Genomic DNA, 22,804 nt, shown 5'->3' on the forward strand with positions numbered 1-22,804 from the left:
GCAGAGCGCTAGCCTTGAGCTGAAGAGCTCAGGGACAGCGCCCAGGACCAGAGCTCCAGCCCCACAACAGACCAAAAGAAAAAAAAATGCATTATGGAGCTAATACAGGGAAGTACTAAGTTGTATAAACAGGAAGTGGCAGGAGGAATTCCTAAACAGAGCAGGCAGCAGCACTGAGATTGCTCAGACTTGAAGCTGAGCTGAACCCCTCAGAGCAGGAGGGAGGAATCACGCTGCCCTTCCTGAAGGCTTGGCTATTAAAAAAACAAAATCCAAGTTAAGCTACTCATGGTGTCGTTTGCATCTAGCTGCTACGGTGTCCAAGTGTGGTTTGAAGAATGTCACCAGTTAATGTCATCACTGCCCCCCTGCCCTCCCCCCAGTGTCCGGCCATGCTGGCCTTGTTCAAGTGGTGGCAGTGTTTGGCGTGGGTGTGGCAGTGTATGTCAGGTTGGATGAGGAAGTTGCTGCAGGCAGCAGAGCGATCCCCCCCCCCCCCGATGAATTGTGGTAAGGTACAACGTCACCCCATGCCCGTCGGGTGTCAGAACCAGGTCCCAGGGTCCCTGCTCCACCTCTGAGCTGGTGATGCCATGGAGGGCGGGCCAGGCCCTGCTCCTGCTCGGCGTCCTCCTCCTTGTGTGATTCCAGAGGCAGGTCCTGGAACCAGACCATCACCACGGGGCGCGGGGTCGGGGGTAGCTTTGCCCTAGCCAAACAGTGCAGACCTCTGTCCAGGCAGGAAGACGTGTGCCCCCACCTTCAGATTCACCCCAGGCCTCGCTGCGTGCCTGCCACGAATGTGCATGAGGGTTAACACTTCACACAAACACCAGGATATCCCATCTCCTCTGGCAGTCGGCGGAGACACCTCTACACCACACGGTCCCAGGTTATCCCACGGGTTCTGGTCCCGAGATACTCAGAGCGCGGCTTAGAACTGGGGCCAGAGGTACGCTGTGTGGTAATGCAGAAGCCAGGCGTCAGCACGCAGACATGTAGACTAAGAAGACCTCGGTGCCATGTTGATGTGTCTCTCCTGCTTGCCCGGGGCCGCCTCCTCTGAGCACTGGCATGGCATTTCCTGGGGACATGAAGACACAAACGCCCGTGAGCTCCCCCCCCCCGGCCCTCGGGGGGGGTCCTGAGGACACACTTTCCGCTCGGGAGCTAAGATTTATTTGGAGCGCGCACACACGGTCACACAAAGTTGTTAAATAGCAGCGTAAACACGATGGTGAAAAACGAGGTCATGAGGAAGTCATAGACCACCCAGTGCCAGATGAGGGGCTGCGTCAGCGCCCACCACAGGTGGTCGTACGAGGCCAGCGGTGCCACGGGGCCCTCGTCCACGGCGTCCTCCATCAGCAGGTAGACTTGCTTGGGCTGTGCTGGCATCCCCGGCGTGCTGGCGGGGTCTGCTCTCTACTGGGCCACGTGGCTGCTTGATCTCCCGGCCTGAGCGGAGGCCTGCGGATGAAGCTGGATGGAGTTTTGGGGTCACCCTGCAGCCTGCGGCCCTCCGGTGCGCTGAGTCCCGCCCCACTGCCCCGGCAGGCTTTGATGTCGGTGACAGCCACGTCCAGTCACGCGGGTGTCCCCTTCTGTGTCAGCCATCCATCCCGACACTTTCATGGGTGGAGAGGCGGGGCACAGTATTTTCCTATCTCAAGACAAAGACGCCCCCACCCCCCAAGTCCCGCTGAGAACTGCCTGGGTCTGCCCAGGTCTGAAAGTGCCTTCTCTCTCCTTGTGCAAACACAGCCCGGGACCCTAGGACAAAGGTCTCAATCAAAGGAGCCCTAGGCGGGGAGCGGGGGCTGGGTGGTAGGGAGGTGTGTGGAAGGCCAGTGCATGCTGGGAGCTGTGGGGAGGCCTGACTCTTACAACTCACCTCATCACAACCCCTCTGGCTTTGTGTGGTCTTCTCATCAGCAGGTGGCTGGCTCACGCCTGTCATCCTAGCTACTCGGAAAGCTAAGGTCTGAGGATCGGGTTCAGAGGCCAGCCGGGCAGGAAAGTCCCTAAGACTCTTACCAGCAGAAAGCTGGCAATGGAGATTTTGCTCAAGTGGTAGAGCACAAACCATCAGATAAGAGCAAAGGGATGCTACCCAGGTCCTGAGTTCAAGTCCCAGTACCTATGCTCCTGTGTGCGTGTGCGTGCACACACACATGCTGGGATTGCAGGCATGAGCTCAGCACCCCGCAAAGACCTCCTCTTATCAGAACCCTTGATTGGTGGCTGCGGCTGGCCCCGCCTTGCTTTGTGTGCCCAGCTCCGTCAGGTGTGAGCACTGCCCACCCAAAAGCGTCTAGATGAGCCAGCAGCCCCGAGGCCATTTGCCAATCAAGAAACCTGTCCTTTGCTCTGTCCTGGGAGGGGCGTGTCCGCCCTCGTACAGACCTTGTTCCCTGATGAGGGGGCTCTGGGGGACGGGAGCCCTGTGTGCTGGAGTCTGGTGTGTCCCGTTTGCAGAGCCTTCCTCCATCGCTGCCCTCCGAGGACAATGGCTTGTCCTGAAGACAGAGTGACAGCCCTGCCTGGCTCTATTCCCGCCCCACACCTCCTCCTCCTAACCTGTCTGTGGACGCCTGGCTGCTCTGTCACTTTGGGCAACTTTACTAGACCTCTTTGGGGCTCTGCTACTGCCTCTCAGAAGTTGCTATATCTGGTGCTTGCCTTGTAGGGCTGCTGTGAAGGTGAAATGATCCATACATGGGATTTAGCAAAATGTCAACTAGTGTATGCGCCCGCTCGGTGAACGGCACAGTGGCTGAACGGCACAGTGGCTGCCCTCCCTGCGGAACCAGACACACACACCGTGCCCACAGTGTATAGCCTTCAAAGCTGGCTGCCCTAGATTGTTCTAGAAAGCATCCAAAGGGATCTAGGCATTGGTTTACCCAAGAAGCATGTCAAGGACTTTCAATAATGCTGGCACCAGAGCCAACAGGCAGAGATGTGCAGAATTCTAAGCTGGTGTTTACTGTGGGTGCTGTGCTGTGGGAGGTCCTATCACCTAATTTAAAATATTTCCGTGCTAAATAGTCCTGTAACTATTTTAATGCGTATTAAGAGCAACACTGTAATTAGCATCTCCACCCTGACTTCACAGGTAATTTGTTTAGGTTGAAATTCCTTTTCAGAAAGCACAGGGGAGGAATGTATATAAATTACATGCAGATAGGGGGCAGGGAGTTTGGCCTAGTGGTAGAGTGCTCGTCTAGCATACACAAAGACCCAGGTTGGGTTCTTTGGTGCCACATACCTAGAAAAAAAGCTGCAAGTGGTGCTGTGGCTCAAGTGGCAGAGCTTGAGCCTCGAGGGGGAAAAAAGCCCAAGGACAGTGCGCCGGCCCTGAGTTCAAGCCCCATGACTGGCAAGAAAAAAAAATTAGATGCAAATAAAATACAAGTTAGGGTTTCCACACTTAGGGTAAACCACAGTGACTGCGGCTTGAGAAGTGAGAGGTACGCCTGCTCAGGCACTGTGGACCCTGTCTGCGATCTCGTCTGCCTGGAAGGCCTCAGGTAGGAGGCTCAAGGGCCAAGAATGGCCTGGGAAAAGAGCAAGCTGACACACTATCTGAAACCAGACTAAGAGCAAAAAGGACTGGGGGCCTGGCTCAGGCAGTAGAGCCTATGCTGAACAAGCAGGAGTCCATGAGTTAAACTACCCACCAACCCCCACCAAAAACTGAGCACGGCCCAGAGAAGTTAGTAAATGTGTCTTGTGTACATGGGATCGTTTTGCAGACTAACATGAGTTTTATTCGGCGATTATAAACTTTCCAGCATTTTTTTTAATGGAGGTAGATTTTTCCCACAGTAGACTGAAAAACACCTAACCCATCTGAGAACAGAGAATCCTTTGTGTCTAGAAACTTCTTTCCAACAGCGATAACAAATGTTGTTTCATGTTTACCCGGAGCTTTAATTATAATTACCTTGTATATATTGGCATGGTTAATGATAATGACATTCTGAATTTTCATAATGCCTTACCCCTGACAAAGTCCTTTTGCTGATGTTATGTAATTGGGGTTCCTAATTAAAATTCCAATCCACAGAGGCCAGAATTTTGCCTCCCCCTCCCACCCCGTCACAAATGGAGAAAGTGGGTGCCAGCAGGGCTAGGAAGATGGCCTGTCCCCAGAGCCACCCTGAGGAGAAGCAGGCTCTGAGCTGCTTCATTAACTCCTTCCCTCTGGCCCTGTGAGCTGGCCACGCTGCCTCCTTCCCCCCCCCCCCCACGTTAAACAGCAGTTTCTCCCCGAAACTTCTGACTGTCTCGCCACCTCCCCGGGTCTCAGACTTTTTTTTTGACCCACTTCTGCTTCTCCTCCAGGCAATGGCCAGCGAGTTACCTGGTTGTCAGCCATCACGGCACTACCCAGGAAGCCCTGTCAACGGCTTCTGTCTCCACTGGCACAGGCCCCCAGGGCTGACCTCGGCCCCCGCCTCCTGCCACCCCCTCCCTCCGACTCCTCCGTTCCTCAACCAGGCCAGACGCTGCTCTTTTCTGACCACTTGGCTGTTGAGCCAAGGGGGAAGTAAGAGACGTTGCTGAAGAAGCCTGCCCAGAGTAACAGGGAGGTAGGGAGAATGCCCCGCACAAGGCCAAGAGGACAGGCAGAGGCAGAAGGATGGGTTTCCGGGGAGGGCAAGGACCTACAGAGGGAGCTGATGTGACCCCTAAAATCTCAGGACCCCAAGCAGGTGGAGGGTGGCACACGAGTGGGAGAATGTGAGGAAAGGACCTTCGTCCTTGATTGGAGGCGAAGATGACGGGCTCGTGGGGCCTCTGGAGGGATAACGTGTGCTCCTCCTTGCCCCTAAATTATAGCAGACCCACTGGAAATGAGTGCTTCCCTCCTCAACCCCCTGCCTCTCCCTCCCTCCACCACACAACGCTTGAATGCATGTGTCATTGCAACGGAGATGAAAGACCTTGACATTTATTTCCCACTTCCCTCCGCGACCTCTTTGTTGGTAAAATGCAGGAAGATCTGGGTTACTAATCTAATTTCAGTTTGTTTCAAACTGAAAAGAAAACAAAAAAAAAAACCACCCCAAAACAAAAGGTATTCTAGGACTGGCATTCTAGAAGGGGTTTCCTCATTCTCCACGTCTCCCTGCCTTCAATTAGTGGTTCTGAATTGATTGTGTCACAATCATCGCGGGGGGGTGGAGCCCTAAGAAATCAGACTGCAGGCCCACCCCGGCCTCCCTGGAGTTAGTCTGGGGGGGTCCAATTTGCATAATGAGTAACTCAGGAGCCGCTGCCATGGTTCTGGTCCCAGGCCTGCCGGGCCACGGGACCACACGTGGAAAACCACCACGCTAAGACAATAGCCAAGAATGTTCTAAACGCCGCCACCTAGGGAAGAGAGGGCAGACCTCAGGCTGTGCTGGGGGGTCTCCTTGGCTAAATCAGCGAGGAACGGAAGCAGCGTTTATTTCCCGTGTCAGCCCTGCCTCGTGGCGTGGGGGTTACAAAGTCCAAGGAAGGCGCAAGGGGTCCGTTGGGGAAAGAGTCTCAAAGGAGTTGGGAACCGAGTGGTGTCCTCCCTCGCCTGGCCCACCTTCCTCTGCTTCTCCCACACACACTCGGATTTGTTGACTGTTATTGTCAACAGCGCTCCCCCCTCCGGTTTCCAGAACATTCTCTCTGCCTCAAGGCTACCAAGAGGCGTCCAAACCAATCCCACTTTTACTTACACTTCTCTCTCTGCCAGGCTTGGGGTTAGGCATGGACTCCTCTCCCTCTTTGTGTTTCCAAAACTTTGCAAAGCCCCAGACGAAATGAGTCAACATGTTTAGGCTTTTTAGTTCAAGCCTTTCCCACTGGCTCACCCAGTGATGGTGCAAAAATAAACAAACTCTTGGCCCTTGGGTGGAATTGTACTCATCCATTAGCGGGGAGGGAGTCTTCGTGCTAGCAGTTCCCCTTGGGGGAGGAGAGGAAAGAGAACCTGTGGACCCCTTCCCAGAAGACACACACCTGTGCAGGTAAATGCAAAAGGCTGTGTGCGGTTTGGAGACTTCTCCAGTCCCAAACAACAGGGCAGTGACGTGCCAGGCACATCCGCACCTCGCCACAACCCCATGGAGGCTGGCCTGCCGGTCTCCAGATGACAAAACCACCTCGGAGCCAGGCCATGGCATGAAGCAGGAATCCCTGTCATTCCATTGCCTGGAGGCAGCAGACAGGACAGAGGCAGCCTGTACTGCCCCCAGCTGCCCTCTCCTCCTCCAGGAATAGATGACCCTGAGTTCTGCGGGGACCCTTTCCCTTCAAGTCTAGAATTCAAAGACTGTTGTCTTTTTCCCTCCCCTGTGTTCACGACCAAACGCTGGGGGAAATGGCCTGCGCTGCCGTGCTCAGTGGTGTTCCCCAAGTGCAGAGCTGAGACGGACTGCACCCCCACCCCCACCCCCAGGAGGGGCTTGCCCCCCCTTGTGAGGTGAGCAGCCTTCTTGTCATAGTTTCCGCCCGGAGGCAGCTTTCTTTCAAGGAGGAGTGCAGTTAAAGGGCAGGCTCTGAATGAAAACTGCTCCGCCCACAAACAGAGCTCACAGGCTCCATTTCCAGTCCCGTCATCTCCGGGACCAGTGGCTTTTCATAAATGCACGGGAGACATCTTTGAGCTACTACCGGTGCTCCCCAGGGTGTTTGGGTTTGGAGTCTGACTGTTTAGCTCTCCTCCAGGTCTGGCGGCATTGAAAGGGAGAGGTACACAAAACAGCTCCAGTCCAAGTGCCCCCCCCGCCCCGCCCAGCCTCCTGTTTATATAAGCACACTGGACCTGGCTGGTTACACTCCACAGAGGGAAGGGGAGGGGAGGGGAGGGGGGAGGGGCAGGAGAGGGAGGGGGGCACAGTGGCACAAGGTCTTGGGAGAGAAGCCTAGGTGGAAAGGACCAGATGAAAGAGGCCTTCCAATTGGAGGATGCCCCATCACTGGGGAGGAAGGAGAGAAGGCAGGGTGGGCTCGGTGGACAGATTCAGTCAACCACTGATAATGCGTGCCAACCCCATGCCTTTGCTGGGGAAGCAGGCTGGGCCTTGGAAGAGATGAGGGCCCTTGCATCTAAAACACCTCGGCTAAGCGAGGAAGGGGCTCTTTCCCCAGAACCCTGAGGGGAGCTCTCCCCGAGGACAGCACTGGCTCTCCCGGCCAGTGATGGAGCTGTGCTAGCAGGGGGCATTTCAGGAATGTACCAGGGCAGGCGGGTTCCCTGAGCGCCCCTGTCCTGTTCTGACCGGCCATCGGATGGGAGGAGGGCACTGGGGACAGGTGGGCAGCCGGGCCCACGTCACAGCGGTCCGAGATGGACCGGAGCCTTCATGCTCAGCCCGATGCTGAGATCTGAACGCACACTTGCCGTCCTGACGCTCTATCGAGGGACCTCAGTCACTTCTCCAGTCGTTAGCTTTGCTTCCCACCCCAGCTGTTCTCTACCACCGTAGCCTTCCGGCCGTTATCCTTTATTCTTGAAAAGCCCATCTGAAAGCAGGGTCTATTTTGTTTGCTGATTATGGTATCTATATCATCTCCCTGCATAAAATACTGTTTGGGACAGGGTGGCGTCATCGTCACTTAGACACAGAGCCTTCCGCCCTTTTCCTCTCATGCACGCCTGCAGGGTTCGCTCGGCCAGCTGTTGGTTAGTGTGACTGTGGGCTAGCCATGTTTGGTGACATCTTTCTATGTCGATACCCACGGGTCGCCCACACTCTGTGGGTGCGCCAGGGTCCCACAGGGTTGCCCCAAGCCTTGTGTCGTGGGCCTCTGTGGGCACGGGGCAGGCAGCCCTCCACTTACTGGTTCTTGTGCTCACGAGGCCGGTCCTTGTGTCCTGTGCACGCCCCAGCTTCTCGGAAGCTTCCCCTCGGCAGCCTGGCTTGGATCCGAGTCCTCCTAGAACGGCAGAATGCACCAGGTCTGTCTCGGTGACTCATGTCACTCCGCTCAGTGTCAGAGTCAAGGTGTGACCTTGGCCTTGGAACCACAGGGGGTCACAAGCCTGGCTTCTCACTAGATTCACAGAACATTCTAGTCCCTTCTGAACTCGCCCTCCCAGGTAGGCCCCATGCCGGAGGTTTGGCTTATTTCTTCTGTTTTTAATACTTTTTTTTTGCTTTGGTTTTTTTTCCCAAATTCCCTGCATCTATGGACTAGCTGTGGGCAACTGTATGCCGGGGGGTCTGGGCTAATGAAAGCCAGGGAGAATGTGGGCAGGGGAGCGTGTGGGCTGCTCGGGGGTGGTTGTGAGATCAAGGGCTCATGTCAGGACAAAGCCAGGTTCACAGGTGGGACTCAGGGGACAGTCCAAGGTTGCTGTGGTGGACGGAACAACACGCGGGCCCCAGGCCTGGGGCTTCATCTCCATCCCCCAAACAAGGCAGGTTTGAGGCTTAAGAGTTTTGTGTGTGATGCACTGTCACCATGGTGACGAAATTGGAAATCCTTTTCCTAACAACAGTGCTGTTAAACCATTTGTTTAATTATTTGTATGTGCGCAGCTCCGTCCGTCACAGCCTCTGATCTAAACCCTCCCTGGGTTCAGCAGGGCAGAGGAGCCAGGCACCAGGCCTGGCCTATGCAGGTCACATCCGTCCACGGGGTGACCACAGGAAAGAGATGGACCAAGGAGGCCCCTAAGCCGGTGGCCCGGGGAGGCCAGTGCCGCTGGTCCTCTGGGGCCAGTCCGTTATGTCACACACCCAGTGTCCAGGGAGGCCGCCATCCACACAGCTTTGTCCCCCTTGGGTCCAGCTGGGGCCATTTCTGAATCCACCTTTTCATGTTTGTGCAATGAGTTTCTCTGAAATGCCACCCTGGATCAAGATGGCAGACCCCCCCCCTCTTACCAACCCAGATGATTCCAGAAGCCCTAACACCTGCCCTTGACCCCCTTCCATGAGACCTGCCCTCCGACTAGTGCCGACCCCTAGGATAAAGAGCAGCATCTGGGGGTAGTAACTCTGATTTAACGTTCGTTTCCCAAGTGTTGAGGCTGGTGTGGGGGTGGGGAAGGACCTGAGGACTCATGTGGATCCAGGACCCCTGGGGGGCCTGCACCCCCCCTTAGAGCTGACCGTGTCTCCAGATTGTGTCTTTCTACCTGTTCCATATTTTATCAGTTCCCATTCTGTTTCTACTTTTTTGTCCCCAAGGCGGTCCTGTCCCTTTTCCAGTGTAGCCTCAACCTCGATCCTCAAATGTCCACATCTCCCAGAGCGGGGGGCCGGAATGACAGGCATGTGACCATGCCTGGCCCCTCTGCCTCACCGATTGCTTCTGGAGAACCTGGTGCAGGCGACAGCTTGGGAAGAGCGGGCTGTCACGCGCTGTTCCCTCTCCCGTCCTGACAGCGGGCTGTTCTCCCAGCCTTGAGCTGTTGCTCTGGAAACCAGGGCTTCCTCGGGATCTGCCCTAGGATCCCGGCCTAGTCAACTTGAGTAGCTGTTGCAGAAACTTCAGGCAACGCAGAAGCACCTCCCTGTCCTCACAGCAGGGTCACGGGCTCTTGACAGACAGCGTTCTCTCTGCTACTTGAGATTTTCTATCTGCCGACACGGAGCGTTGCGGGCGGCTTGGAGCCTGGCGTGAAAGCGCAGAATCTGGGCTGAATGCTAGCTCTGCCCGTCACAGGCTAAGTCACGCAGAGGGCAAGAAACGCACTGTTCGTCACAGCCGTGTGGACATCTTCCCACCGCTGGGTGCCATGCTGGGTTCAACTCCTACAAATGCTCCTGGGACCAAGGTCCTGGCTCCCCACCTCACCACCTGGCCACGGCAGGCGCCACGCCTCCACCCAGCGCCTGCACGCCTCAGGCTCCCTTCCCCGTGGAGTGCGTGGAGCACAGCACACAGGACTGGAAGCGAGCAGAGCAGACTGTGTCCTCTTGAGTCTGTGCTCTCCCCACCCGTGGGGCCTGAAGCTCAGCTTGTGTGTTGGCATGGCAGTGGTCCCCTGGGCAAGGTGAGAATGCAGCTGCCTCCGTGGCGTGGATTCCTTCTGGTGGCCTGGGACCACGCCACTCGTTCTCCTGTCTCTGCGAGCCATGCAGCCCTCCTGGCTTGACTCCACCTCCAGTAATTCCCCTCCATCTGCCTGCTTTGCCTCCTATGCCTGACATTAGTATTTCCCCGAGGCAGAGGAGTCCTTGGGAGAATGACCCCACCCGCAGACGCTGCGTCTGAGTTGGCACGGTTCCGTGAAGCTTTCTGAAGGGGTGGACGTGCCACACGCATCTAAGGGCCTGGGGAACCTTAGATTCACTTCGATTCCCTTAGCCAGGTGGACCTAGAGTCCGCCATATCGGACCGCAGGGACCTAGCTATTTGAAATGTCAAAACCGGGTATGCGCGTCTTGGTTCTCAGTACAGAACCTGAGCAATCCAGGTGCGGCAGAGCTAGCCTTCCATGGGGGAGACAACAGTTGCTCTTGAAAAAATACAGAGATACATAAAAAGTGAGGTCTCACCACTTCATAGGCTCAGAACCCGCTCAGTGCCCAGCTCTGAAACGTATCCAAGCCTCCTTCTGAACCTCTGAAGGATCGGGCATCCTGGGGCCTCGCTGGGGAGACCGCTGAGCCAATTCAGTGGAAAACCTGATCTGATTCTGACCCACCAGTGGGTAGACAGACCTCAGAGCCCAGGACACCCCGCTAAGTCGCTGGAAAGGGTCTGAGCGCCAGGCCTGCCTCCCTGTATTCTGACTCCACCATTTATTTTCAGTCTTCTAGAACGTTTCTACTCTCTCATTAGATGCTTCCTCCGCCTTGAAATAATTATTTCCTGGAGGAAAGAGCATGCCTGACTGTCAGCTGTGTGTGTGGCCAGGACTTCTTTATAGATAGCCAATTGCCAAGTCCCCTCACCAAAAAGGTGGCAAGCCATTCCGGAGTGACCAGTTGGTCAATGCCTGTATGTCTGCAGCTCACCAATGCTAGACAGGGGGGAGGAAAACTGGCCCTAAGATTTTCTTTCTGGGCCCTCAGTGCCTTTACGTCTTGGGCATGAAAGCCACCCCCAGGACAGACAGGGATAAGAGTGACCCAGTGAGGAGATGGCCTCACACCACCCTCCTGTTGCTCTAACTAGTCACCGCCGTTTCTTTTGTCTTGGGTTAGCTGCTTGGATCATGTTTGCATGGATGGAGAGCCCCTGTCCCCAGCCAGCATTTGGTTTTCACTCCCAGGAGAGTCTGGGTCTCTGGTCAACGAAGTCGGTCATCCAGGCCGGGGCCGAGGAGGGAGCCGGCTTCCTGTGCGTTGAGTCTGGTAGAGATGCAGCCAAAGTCGCGCCCGGGCTCTTGTCTTTCCTCTTCCATCCTTCATTCTACCGTCCTTCCTCCAGCACCGCGGGGCTGTGGGCTCCCAGCGTGTGGGCTCCCTTAGACGCGTGCCTCTAATCCCAGCTCTTCAAGGAGGTGAGAGGTGAGGGTTAAGCCGGCCTGCGCAGGAAAGGCTCATCTCTAACTAGCCAGCCGATTCCTGGAAGTTGCAACTGTGGCTCAGGTGGCAGAGAACTAGCCTTGAGCAAAAAGGCAAAGCACAAGGACACAGACCCTGAATTCAAGTCCCGGGATGGGCAGGCACACGCGTGTGTGCCCATGTGTGCACGCACACTTACACTAACTTCCCACATCAGCCAACACTTTGTTGGGCATAAGCAGAGTGAGTGAGAGAGAAAGCCTAAGTTATACATATAATATATAACAACCTACCACGCAGGTGGAGGCCACCAGATGAAATTACCTCCTTGAGTCACTCGACCCTTGTGTGTCATGTCATAAACATTATGAGCACTCCATAAACATGTCATAAAGCTTGATTAAAAGAATAACTGTGCCCCTTAGTCTTTTCCCCTGTCCCCTCCATCCTTCCTTCCTCCCTCCCTCCCTCCCTTCCTCTTCCCTTCTCTTCTTTTTTCCTACCTTTCTTCCTTTCTTCGCTCCCTCCCTTCTTCCTTCTCTTCCTCCTTCCTTCCCTCCCTCTCTCTCCTCCCCTCCCAGGCTCTCGTCCTTTCTTCTCTGTAACCCGAGCCCTCTGGGCTGGTAGACTTCTTGGTGGCATTTTAGGGATCTTTAGACTTTGCTCCCTCGCTAAGTATTGTAACTTGCATGCGAGGCTGCTCTCTCTCCTCCGGAGGCAGGGAACCAACAGGTACCTGAGGTGCTTCGGGGAACGAGAACTGGGGATGGCGAGTGTACAGGCGATGTTTTAGAAGCATTTTACTTCCAGTCGGAGTCTAGGAAGGACTTCCCAAGGTGTGAACATTTGGGCAGAGACTCTAACAGTGGAGGGACCAGCACCTCAGGACTCTTGTGGACTACTGAGCCACTGCCCCGGGCGGGGGTGGGGGAGAAGCTGGCTGACCCAAGCCATCTATTCAGCTGGGGTTAAATTCCACCCCCAGGAGGGGCAGGAGATGGCAGAGGTGACCCAGCTGCAGAGAGGGGGTAACCCAATCCCGGGCCCAGGCAGCCTTCCTGCAGACCCAGGGAGCCTTTGAGAAATGATCCTGGTGGTCAGATCCGGAGCAGAAGAGCTTGGGTTTCCGTTTTAATTACGGAAGGAAAGCCTCATCCCAGCCTGCGTCCACCGGACCGGGGTTTCCTGTCTCCATCAGCTTCTCTGCGCTCACCTCATAAAGATCCTGGTGGGCCCCGCGCACCTCTGCAGAGATGCTGTGCCAATGGCCGGTGGAAAGCCTGTGAGGGGCGGGCAGTGGGGTGTCAGAGGTCATGGCTGGGGGCCACAGTTCCAGTTATGACCTCACAGAAGGGAGCCCCGGAGGTGGGGCTCAGCCAGGCCGGTCCCTCTGCTGGCCCCTCTGCAAGCCCCTGGGAGAAGAAAGAGCTCTCAACCCAAAAGCCAAAGACCTTCTTCAAGTCATCTGCATTCTGGGGACTTGGAATATTCTAGACACTGCTCGGTGACATCCTCAACATTGGACTCCATCACCCCTTCTCTGAAATACTTGGGATCAGAAGAGTTGAAGATTAGAGCTTTCCGGTTTTTTGTTTGGCTGGGCTACTTCGGCGGCCCTGGGGCCTGGCACTGTCCTCACATTTCTGGTGTCAGCCCCAGCTGCTGCCCAGCCTCTTCTCTAACCCCCGGTCCCCTTGGCCTGGCTGGCACCTTTGAATCCCATCATCTCCAAGGCAGAGGCGGAGCACATGCATCCATGCTTATGTGTGCACGAAATACCCACGTCTGCAGTGCTGGAAGCCGTGGGAGGGGAGGATGTGGACAGGAGGTTTCTGCTTCTAGGAAGTCATTGTGCAGACAGGTCATGGCGTGCACAGACCGGCAGACAATACACTCCCAAACGGATACCGTCAAGTGTACACGGCACGGGCCTCCATGAACACGCTGCCTCCTGCTGCCTTAAGTCCATTAGGTGTGGGAGCATGAGCAGAGTAAGTCTGGGGCCTGGGAGGGGGCTCACATCAGAGCCCTGGAGTTGTGGGGAAGCCTGGTGGCAGAGCAGGAGAGCCTCTAAAGTGCTGGATCCTGGTAGGTGCCAGAAGGGTGTCGGGGGTAGAGGGCAGAGTGCTCATGCTAAGTGCTCATGCTGAGTCCCGCACTGGACTTCCTGGACACCGAAGCTCAAAGGCTGCCTCAGCTCTGACGTTGTAGCAGGACTGCAGAGAGGGGCGGTCTTACCCAGCAGGGGTTGCTGCTCCCAGCAGCCCAGAGGGCTGGCCCTCTACCTGGCCTGAACCTTAGCCCGCTGCCCCCTGGCTGCATCCAGTCACCAAAGGCTCACTCAGCCGGGGTTTGGAGGGGAACAGGGCGCTGCTCGCCTGCAGGTCTGAGCCTGCGGCGGGGATGGCGGGGTGGAGGGATGGCCGTGGACTGTTTGGCTCGCTCAAGGCTACTCTCTTGCCTCCAGTTACACGGAACACCACCAGGACAGCACTAGCTAGAGGCCCAGTGGGGCCAATCAAACTCAGACAGAAAACCCCGTCATGGCGAGTCTATCCCGGTTGGTCTTAAAAGCCTCATTTTCTCATAATGCCATGTTTTGCCCGCAATGAGAGCTTTTTCTCAGGCACATTTGGGAACTCACTGGCTTGCCTAGGCCCGGGGCTGAGGCCGACAGCAGGCCGCCAACTCTCCTACCTGTGTCTCTGCTGCTCAGGGCCACCCGCCCGGCCTCGGGGCGGAGCTGGATCCAGTTCCCATCACTCTCACTCCTCCACCGTGCGCAGAATTAGCCCTTGGGGTTCTGTTTCCTTCCAGGCGGGTCATGGCTCCTGGCCAACCATCCTCTCCATTAGTGAATGAGGAACGGCACCCCCGGAGAAAATTAGAAACAGATATGGGTGGCGGGGGGCTCTGCGGGGGAAGGGGCGGCGGCTTGCGTTATGTTGGTGATTTACCAATGTTTTCCTAACGTGAGAACCAGTCTTCTCGGGCCTGGGGTTTTTTACAAGGGAGGAACTTCTTCCAGACAGCTCCGTCCTCTACCGCCCCCATAAATCCCCTCATCCCCACTTCCAACCAGACCGCGGCCTCTGCAGAGCCACCGTGTTGGAGCCCATTGAGCTAGCCGGTCCTTATCAGCCTCAACTCCAACATGAGGTCAGGCCTGGGATGTGAAGCCATTTCATATTTATTCTTGCTCTATTTGGCAAGGAGCCTTGAAAGAAGGAAGGAAGGAAAAGCCCTGCAACAGCACTGCTCGGCTCGGGGGTGTGGAGTGTCTGGGACAGAACATTCTACAAGCTGATTGGGGACAGACGCCTCAGAGGGTGTCACCTGCAGGCCCCCAGCAGTTTCTGTGGGCCACAGAGAGAAGCAAGCAGATGTTTCAGTGGCCCGGAAGCTCAGGTTTCCATGCTATATGCTTCTGATGGGCCCCAAGGACTGGGCGACAGGGCAGGAGATGCCAGGCTGTGTGTGTGTACAGACACACGGGGCTTTCTGCAGGGCTCAGCAGGGAAGCAGAGGGGTCTCAGACCCCACAAAGCTGGAGAGCCCGAGGACAAAGGGGGCCTTTCCTACATCCTCAGGCCCCGCCAGAGATCCAGTGAGATTCCGTCTTCATTAGTCACGCTCATTTGCCGGTGGGGAGGACATACAGCCAGTGTGTCGGGCTGTGTGAGGCACGGGCAGGTACGTGCTAGAGCAGGCTCGTTGGTGCCAGGACTCGCTGGTGTTGAGCAAGGACGGCGGCTGTGAAAACGCCAAGGAAAGAAGCCATGGAAGAACCCAGACTCCAGACCGGGCTAAGCTCTACAAGGTCCCGTCCTGGTCTGCCACCCACCGTGGCCTCGGGTACGCTGTCCTGTCTGCACGTGCCTCCTTCCACCCACATTCTCTGAAATTTCTCAAAGTCCCTCCCACCAGGCCGGGCCTGTGTTTATCCCTAAAATGCCACGTTGATTTCTCCCATATGCCCCACCTCCGTGCACTCTCCAACACACCCTGACCTCCCCAAAGGCCTGCTGCCCTCCAGGCCCAGGAGAGGAAGGCAGGACAGGGCCTCTTGTTGATTACCACTCCATTTGGCACCGGAAGCCAGAGCTGAGAGAAGACCTACAGCCAAAAGTCTAAAACTTCCCTTTGGACTTGTTGAAATGGTGGACAAAATAAGATGAGTTGGGGATTCATCATTGGAAGACAAGCGGGATAAACTCTCACACTCCGGAGATATTCGCTCCTGGGTCTGCCTCCTGGTTTGGGTTATCAAGCCCAGGGGCTGTTCATTCTGCGTAGTTTATGAGGCTTATCCTGGACTGCCATGAGACCCCAACAGCAGATCACTTTAATTGGTAAGGTCAAACTTGAAGGAGGGAGGCCTCTCTCCTCCAGGGAAAAAGCAAATTGTAAGTGGCATAACTGGGTGGTTCAGGAACTTTCCATGTTCTCAGATAAGGAGCAGAAATACGGGTTCAAAAAGTCAGTATCCGGGTTGGACGCCACATGTGGGAGTTTTCCTAAAGGGGGGCCATCGCCAGGCACGACCACGTGCCAGTGTGACCTGGAAAGTGAAGAGGACCGACAACAAAATAACCTGAAGGGACGTCCTCGGGGCGGTCTTCTGAGTCAGGCCAACTGGCAGGTGGCAGGAAAGGCTACTTGAGAATGGTTTTAGAACCAGCAGCTGCAGAGAGATGTATCTTAGATTAAATAAGCAGTGGTTCTCAGCTGAGCACTGGTGGCACAGGCTTGCAATCCTAGCAACTCAGGAGGCTGAGGGCTGAGGGTTGTGATTCAAAGCCAACCTGGGCAAGAAAGTCCATGAGACTCTGATCTCCAATTAACATAAAATCAGAAGTGGCACTGTGTCTCACAGTGATAGAGCGCTATCCTGGAGCAAAAGAGCTCAGGGACAGTGCCCAGGCCCTTGATGGACAAAAAGGAAAGAAAGAAAGATAGAAAGAAAGAAAGAAAGAAAGAAAGAAAGAAAGAAAGAAAGAAAGAAAGAAAGAGAAAGAAAGAAAGAAAGAAAGAAAGAAAGAAAGAAAGAAAGAAAGAAAGGAAAGGAAAAGAAGGAAGGAAGGAAGGAAAGAATTGTTCTCAGGGTGGGACCCTTAGCAGGCAGGCAGCCCCTCAGTATTAATTAGACACTTCCTGCATACTTGGAGTTGTTCAGACTGGCGGGTGTGGTTCTCTCATGTGGCTGTGGCTTTGGACTGTTCATCTTTGTGTATTCGTTGCACCCCCGGCGTGTCACGTCTGATTCCATTTTCATGCTTCATCTCCACCTCTGACCTCTGATATCATGACGTGGGTGTCAGCAGTTCTTCACTGAATTAATGTCGTGATAGCTTTAGGTTGGTGGCATTTCTGTGACTCGACTGCGGGGTTTTGCCTCACTGATTCTGAACTGGAGACGGGCATCGATGCCGTGGGGAGCCTTCTCCAGCTCAGGCCGCGTGGACTTCAGGGACAATGGCGAGGCGCACACACACCACACACAGGGCGAGACCCTGGGTGAGGGGCGGCGGGGTGGTGACTCAGGCCCCCGGCCCTGTGGCTTTGCTTTTCCCTTCCCTGTGGCCTTTGGCCCACTTGCTTTGTGTCTGGCATCTCCTCATCCGCAGAGCCGGAGCAAATACGAAGCTGACCCCACGGCGTTGGGAGAGAGAGATGAGTTAATGCGTCTAGGAATTCCAGAAGCTCCCCCTGCCGTTGTCCTGGCCTTGCCAGGAAGCACTGAGTTCCAGCATTTGTTTTGGGGGTTTTTTTTCCCTCCATGGACTCATTTAGAAGCGTCTTTTAACAATAATGATGGAGGACAGTACAGGGAGGAGGCCAGGGCAGGGAGGAGGCCAGGGCAGGGAGGAGGCGAGTGCAGGAAGGCCGAGGGTGGGTGGTCTGTGTTACAAGCTTCAGAGGAGCTTGAGCAGCCATGAAGCCAACATTCTGGTCTCCATCTGCCTCATTGCTGCTGGTCTGAGACTCGTAAGATGAGGCTATACTCGGTTATCATCCAACACAGCACCCCTCCACTACCCACCCACTCCACTACCCATCCACCCCGATTACCTGCCACCGGCTGGACTCCCCACCCGTCCACCACCCGCTCCAGGCCCTGGGTGGCTGTGATGCAGCCGCCTTCCCCCACATTCTCCTGGCTGTGGACGGAGCCTCGCCCTTCTCACCAGAGCCTCTCCTACTTGGAAGTTCACCCTAGATCTCCTTGAGGACTCATGAAAATGCAGAAGGCTGCACTCCATCCCGAGTCAGACCCGACGTCTGGCACCGCCCGGGGGACGCAATCCCCAGCACATTCCCAGGGGTGCCGCTGGCCCGGAGACCACAGTCGGAGAGCCACTGACGTGACTTAGTCCCAGCTTTAGGAGCTCACCGGGACAGGCCTGGGGGATCCTAGGAGGGATGAAAAGTTAGAAGTAGGTGAACGTGCTTAGTTGAAAAAATTAATTCAGATGCACACAAGCACCGATGCTTGGTCCCTTGAGAGGTGTTTGGAGTGTCGCCAGCGTCCCGCTCCCCTACAAGGCTGCAGAGAATCGTGTCAAGGATGAGCATGTGCCACGTGAGGTCACGGCTTCAGCCTTTGAACACCTCTGCCAGTGATACTGTGGTCTGAGCCGGTGAGGAACACGTCCCTTCTAACAGAAGCCCCCATGACTCGAGTGCACCCCACATTGCTGCTATTTCCCTCCACCTCCCACCCCCATCCTCCCCTTCTGCTCTTCCTCCTCCCCTCCTCCTCCTCCCCCCTCCCTCCCCCTTCTTCCATTAGGGGTGTGTGTGGCACTAAGAGGTGCACTCTACCCTCTCCTAAGATTCTGATAACAGCTCCTCTACCCCCTGCTGCAGTCCATGGAGTTGCTTGGAACAAATAGCTACCTCGGCTTTTTCTGAGGCTTGCTGGGAAGGAGAGTTGGGGTAAGACTTCTCAGAAACTGTACCCCAGGACCCCCAGGCTAGGCGGGGAGCTGGGTCTCTCCCAGGGGCCTGGACCCCACCAGGGTTTCTCCTCCCTTGTCACTTTGTGGGTCTGGGCAGCTGCTCGTGGTCTCCCTCAAATCCTGTTCTTTCCCCGGGGAACTTGAGGCCACCCCCAAACCCTTCCTGAATTGTCTTCTGCCCCACAGCACACAGAGGGCAAAATGACCACAGGGCTCTGGTTAGAAGTGTGGGGTGCAGCGAGGCTCACCCTGGGTTAGAGCCCTGGTCTCTACAGACAGCAGGCCCCTGTCCACATGCACTCGGGCTCACTGCTTCCCAGAGGGTGATGTACACTCTGGGGACCCACTGCAGGCCCCACAGGAGTGGGGTACATGGCCTAGAAGGGGGCTGGCTGTGTCCCGTGCCCCCGGGACTGGGCAGGCACTAGAGGGCAGCTGAAATAGAGGGCTGCAGATAGCCCTCTCCCCCATGCCCAGGACTGCCAACCCTGCTGCTTGCAGCTGCTAGAAAGTTCTGCATAAAGCACAACACTGCCCCTGCCCTCCCCTCATAGTCCTACCTTGCACTCAGGGAGCAGCCCTGGTCCTAACTCTATCTCAACAACCCCGGGGTGGAGGGAGGGGCGTCCATGGAAGTCAGACGGCTTCTCCCCGCTAGGCTTGTTTCTTCCCACTGGCCTCTGCCCCTCGCCCCCCTCCGCTGAACGTGGAGCCTTGGCAGAGCCCTCTGGTTTGAAATGGGGAAGAAGGTCTGTATCTGCGTCCGCTTGCTGGGGTCAGCCCGCCTCTCTCCGGGGGACACGGAGGGGACACGGAGGCGACACTGCCCTGGCACACCTAGTATCTCAGGCTTGTTCTTTCTGGAAAGGACAAGGAACAGGCTCAACCCGGTCTGCATCCCTGCGGCTGAGCTTGCCGCACTCTCCCAGGAGGTGGAAGAGGGTCTCCACTTGGAAAAGCAAGCTGGATCTCCATCAGACCCGGGGCTCGGAGGAGCCTGAGAGGAATGTCCCGTCCAGCCCTGGGGAGCTCCTGTGCTCAGCGCCCACCCACCCGGCCTGAAGCCGGCCCCAGGACAGAGTGCAGCCTCCCGGGTTCCCCCCACGACCAAAAGAACGCCACGGCTCTGTGCCTAAGTCCAAGTCACTGTCCTGCCTGTGGACCCCCTGGCATCATCCATTTGGGGGGAGGAGGCACTGTGTCCACCAGCTGGGGACAGGAAGGCCCCGCTGTCCCGGGAGACCGGCTGCAGGCAGTGACTGCAGCTCTGAGGAAGACCATCGGTTCACCGGGCCAGCATTATTCACGCCGAACCTGGAGGCTCCAGGGTCCGCAGGACAGGTTGGGGATGGGGCAGCGGGGGGGGGGGGGCAGGGCCTCCGGCCTCCCCCAGTCCTCTCCTCTTCATCCAGCGTGGTGGCTCTGCCTGCCTCTCTTTTCCATTGAACCGAAAATCCTATCGCTCTGAGTCTGAAGACCAGGTTCCATCCGCAGGACCCAAGCTATAATTATATTTACAGGGAAGAAACAAATGCACATTTGCCAATTCAGCCAATCAGCCTGGCCCAATGGGAAAATAAGCCTGGGGGGCGGTGATTGCATGGGTTCCAGAGTCATCTTTATGTCTCCTTCCGTGGTAAGAGCTGACGGTTCTGGCTCCCGCCTGGGCGCCCACCCCCCGAGCTGTGCACAAACCTTTGCCTGTGGAGGGGGGCTGGGGAAGGAGGGTCTGTCCGCTCTGTCTCCGGCAACTTCTCCAGGAGGCCTGGTGGTCCAGGGTGGGGTGGGTCCCAGTCTACACCAGCCACGGTGGCCATGGGCTGTGGCCGGGGACGAGAGCGTGTGTTTCCGGTGTCTTGCACACTGGGTTCTCATTGGGTCCTTTTGTGTTGCTGTTGGCTTTTAAATGGAAAAGGAAGGCAGGACTTGCCATCCAGGGGGCCTCAGAGACTCCTCAAGTCTGCAGGTGTCACCAGGCCACCACCCCGGCCACTGGGCAGCCGCTGATGGGACACCAGGGCACCATGCAGGTTCAGGTATGACCAGCCAGGCTGGGAAGGGGGCTCTCCAGGGGTCTCCGGAGCAGCCTGGAAACATCCAGAGAGGAACAATCTAGGGGATAGGAGGGTTTCATGGGAGCCACGCACAGGAGCTGAGAGGAGGAATGGTCGAGACCTGGTTCTTCCAGACCAGCCTCGCTGTGCCAGCCTGATCAAAGGCCAGGGCTCTGTCAGTCCTGCCTGTGGACACTGGCTGGACACTGACTGGTCAGTGTGTGAAGCTTGAGGCTAGGTTGGCCCACACACTTTATTCCAGCCAGGTGCCAACCCGAGTCCCACCACAGGCCGCCCTGCTGCGTGTGCAGAGACTCGATGTCCTCGGCTCTCGGGTGGGGTCACATCTGCGTGTGTGTCATAAAGGCCGTGGGGAAAGCACGGGAGGAGACAGTTGAGATGAAACACAGGGACACTCAAAAGCTAGCTGCTCCGGGGGGTTGGTTACAGCTTTTGTGGCGCAGGCGCCGGTGGACGTGGGGCGGGGCCTCTGCCTTCCTTTCTGGGGATGCAGCCGGCATCTGCACTAGACTGCACCAAAGTCTCATCCAGGAAAGGACGGTGCCGCCATGCACCTGAGCGCACCTGCGGGAGAGCTGGAGGGCGGGCGTCCCTGAGGTCCTCAGAGGGCCAGCACAGCCCCCAGGCCAGCTCCACCCTGCAGTGCAGGACAGCAGTCCTGACCAACCTGGCAGGGGCAGCAGTCCCCACCCCCAACCCACCCCTGCCCCAAGTCTCCTTTTGGTTGTTTCTTCTCCTGCTCCCTCCCTAGCTCACGTGTGTGTGTGTGTGTGTGTGTGTGTGTGTGTGTGTGTGTGTGTGTGTCCCTCTCTCCCTATTCTTCTCCTCCTCCACCTCTCTCTCTCTCTCTCTATCTCTATCTCCCTCCCTCCCTCCCTCCCTCCCTCCCCTCCCTCCCTCCCTCCCTCCCTCCCTCTCTCTCTCTCTCTCTCTCTCTCTCTCTCTCTCTCTCTCTCTCTCTCTCTCTCAGAATGACACTGTTCAGGCCCTCAGTTGGAACAGGGACGTTTGTTTTTCAAGTCTGGGTTTCTCGTTGAATGTAATCCAGTCACAGCTTCCAGGCTGTGGCATGGAGGGAGGTGGGCGGAGGTGGGAGACGGGCGTTAGGAGCTGGATGAATCACTCAAGGCCAAGCAGCCAAGCAGCAAGTGTGGAGCACCCAAGTCCAGGCTCTCCATTGACGCTGTGGAGACAGGCTGGACCGGCCATCCCTGCCCGTCATCCGCACGCCACCTCCAGGACCCGTGGGAGGAGCGATGCCAGAGCGCGTGGCAGACAGACCAGGTCGTGGATGGCCTTGCTGGGTGCCTACTGGACCTCAGCAGAGCCCGTCCAGCTCGCTCTCCCAGGGCAGGGGGCTCAGGCGCCGTCTGAACCCCTGTAAATGCTGGCAGAGCAGCCAGTGAGGCCTTGGGGTGTAAACTTGGACTTGCCTGGCCACTCAGCTTTACCCTGACCTTGCTCATTCACAGAACCATTAAGACCCTAAAGGGCGCCTCAGCGGGCTCCACCAGACCCGTCACTTTCTAGAAAGAAAGAAACTCAGGCAGCCACTGAATGACTGGCTCAGGGTCAGGCCCTGTCTTCTCACAGCCATGGGATGAGACTCGAGCGCTCGCGAAACACTGCAGTTCTTAGCTCACTGTCCCTGCTTCTTCCATTCTCTGGAGCTACGGGGGCAATAAACTCTCTCTCTCTCTCTCTCTCTCTCTCTCTCTCTCTCTCTCTCTCTCTCTCTCTCTCTCGTAATGTCTTTTTTATTAGTGTATATTAATCGTACAAAAGGGTTTCATTGCGGCATGCGCACACATGCATGTAATGGCTCCTGATCAAATTCCACCCTCTCAATTGCTCTTTCTCATCCCCCTTCCCGCCCCCGTCTATTTCTCTAATCGTTTCCTTTGGTTTTTATTGTTTCATACCCGGCTCTAAATTCCTTTGAGTGTGTTTGCTTTCTTTTCTCCGATCTTACTGCCTGGAAGTTCGAGTCTACCCTCTACCCAGAATGTTTTCAGATGTAGATTTATATTTGTATGGATGAATCTTTGCACAGGCATAATGAGATACCCCGGGGGGGGGTGACACCCCAGCTCAAGTGCAGAATCTGTTTGCGTTTCTTATACACATGGCACTGGAGGTAACTTTTCACAACTCCCATGCCTATGGCATGAGCTCAGGTGTGGTGTACTGTGGTAACATTCTGGAATGGGGATTTAGGCTTGCTCAACCCCAAGCTGACATCTGCTTTTTCATTCTTGTGGATCATGGTTGCAAGTCAGATTTGCCTTGCTCTTTTGAGGTCCCGCCAGCTCTC

General features: G+C 56.2%; 1 protein-coding gene and 1 long non-coding RNA gene across 2 annotated transcripts in view; one reads left to right on the top strand and one right to left on the bottom strand.

Moving 5' to 3' along the window:
• Slit3 (slit guidance ligand 3) overlaps positions 1 to 22,804 on the top strand; it is a 230,622-nt gene that overhangs the window by 96,164 nt on the left and 111,654 nt on the right. The gene's annotated exons all lie outside the window — the stretch shown is intronic.
• Positions 1,164 to 12,772, bottom strand: LOC150044533 (uncharacterized). The gene is made up of 3 exons (XR_016533097.1): positions 12,667 to 12,772; positions 7,831 to 7,926; positions 1,164 to 1,482 (listed from the first exon to the last, which is right to left on the bottom strand). It is a non-coding gene; the product is annotated as an uncharacterized LOC150044533 (long non-coding RNA).

The sequence above is a fragment of the Megascapheus bottae genome, chromosome 29, assembly GCF_031878675.1.
Source record: "Megascapheus bottae isolate mThoBot1 chromosome 29, mThoBot2.hap1, whole genome shotgun sequence".
In the NCBI taxonomy this organism is placed as follows: domain Eukaryota; kingdom Metazoa; phylum Chordata; class Mammalia; order Rodentia; family Geomyidae; genus Megascapheus; species Megascapheus bottae.